Source organism: Neomonachus schauinslandi, chromosome 5 (genome assembly GCF_002201575.2).
Source record: "Neomonachus schauinslandi chromosome 5, ASM220157v2, whole genome shotgun sequence".
Lineage (NCBI taxonomy): Eukaryota > Metazoa > Chordata > Mammalia > Carnivora > Phocidae > Neomonachus > Neomonachus schauinslandi.
The window spans coordinates 43,940,981-43,942,956 of record NC_058407.1 but is presented as its reverse complement, the minus strand read 5'-3'; the positions used below and the strand labels follow the sequence as shown (position 1 = coordinate 43,942,956).

Below are 1,976 nucleotides of genomic sequence, written 5' to 3'. Positions count from 1 at the left end.
CCACAGAGAAAATTTTTACAATACATGCATTTGATAAAAGACTCGTATCAACAATACAAAGAATTCACACAAAGCAACAACAAGACAAGTTAATTTTAAAATAATTAGGCAAGAGGCACTTCGTAAATGAAGATAAACAGATGGCTAATAAGCACATGGAAAGATGTTCGACAGCATTCATCATCAAATTAAAACCACGAGATCATTTCAAATCTTCTAGAATTGCTAAAACTTGAAAGATTGACAACACTAAATGTTAGTGAAGAAGTAGAGCTATTGGAACTCTCATGTTGCTGGTGGGAATGTGAAATGGTACACACCCTTTGCAAATCTGACAGTTTCTTAAAAAGTTAAATATATACCTCTCCATGATCCATCAAGTCTACTTTTAGATATTTACATAAAAGAAATTAGAAAAAGAGTATATTCACTAAAGACTGTACAAAAATGTTTGTAGCCACTTCATTTGAAGATGGATTGATTTGAAGATGGATTAGGGGATGATAAAAATCCCAATAAGAAGATGAAATGAAACTTAAGGAAAATTCTGGATAGTAAAGCAATAGACCTTATGAATGTACTAATGAGGCTAAATCAGATCAGGCCCGGGCTTCAATATAAGCTTTTGTCTCAGTCTGGCCCTGTCCACGCCCCAGTCTTCACAATGTCTGGAGATGTGGACGGTACAACATATGAAGCCTCAGGGCCATCCAAGAAAACAGCAAAACTTCATGTAGCAGTGAAGGTATTACAAGCAATGGGATACCCAATGGGCTTTGATGCGGATATTTAATGTATGAGATCCGATGAAAAATCAGATAATGAAGGCAAAAATGAAACAGTGTCTTCAAACTCAAGCAATAATACTGGAAATTCTACAACTGAAACCTCCAGTACCTTAAAGGTAAGAACTCAGGGCCCTATCCTCACAGCAAGTGGCAAAAATCCTGTAATGGAGTTCAATGAAAAAAGAAGAGGTCTTAAGTATGAACTCATCTCAGAGACTGGTGGAAGCCATGACAAATGCTTTGTAATGGAGGTAGAAGTAGATGGACAGAAATTCAGAGGTGCAGATTGCAATTCTTATGTGCAATTTGCAGATTGCAAATTCTTATGTGCAAATAAGAAAGTGGCAAAGGCAAGTGCAGCTTTAGCTGCCCTGGAGAAGCTGTTTTCTGGACGCAATGCAGCAAATAATAAGAAAAAGCTTATCCCTCAGGCAAAGGGTGTTGTGAATACAGCTGTGTCTGCAGCAGTCCAAGCTGTTTGGGGCAGAGGAAGAGGAGCTCTAACAAGGGGAGCTTTTGTTGGGGCTACAGCTGCTCCTGGCTATATAGCTCCAGGCTATGGAGCACGTATGGTTACAGCACAGCTGCCCCTGCTTATGGTTTACCCAAGAGAATGGCTCTGTTGCCCGTTATGAAATTCCCAACATATCCCGTTCCCCACTACTCATTCTTTTAGCAAATGACAGAAGCTAATTCCTATTGAACAACAAATACAGCACAATACAGAATGTTAGAGGAAAAGCCTTTTTATCCTGCTTTCTTTGAACACATACTTGATCAAAATTATTTGTAAAGAACATCTTTCCTACTTTTTGATTTTAACAAATGCAAATTTAGTTCTCTACAACTTGAAAACAAACAACAAGGAACTAGTTCTGTGAAAGATACCTCACTTCTGGAAAATACCTTATACCAGCCCTTCTGTCCTAGGGAAATAAGTCTAGCAGTGCAGAGGTTGAGTCTTAGGAGGAGTATCAGATTATGTAAAATTAAATTTTTGAAGGATGTATAGAGTCTCAAACACTGATCACAAATAAACTGCTTTGTTGTAAAAAAAAAAAAAAACTTAAAATTACAAATAAATCAATTACTGTCTTAAGAAGCCTGGGCAAACAAATTGTAGCATATTCTTGCAGTGGCCCACTACTCACTCAGCAGTTAAAAGAACAGGCTACTGATATATGCAGA

General features: G+C 37.6%; 1 pseudogene; it reads left to right on the top strand.

The window, feature by feature from the left end:
* Positions 1 to 481: 481 nt before the first annotated feature.
* Positions 482 to 1,464, top strand: LOC110570500 (annotated as a pseudogene).
* The last annotated feature ends 512 nt before the right edge of the window (positions 1,465 to 1,976 follow it).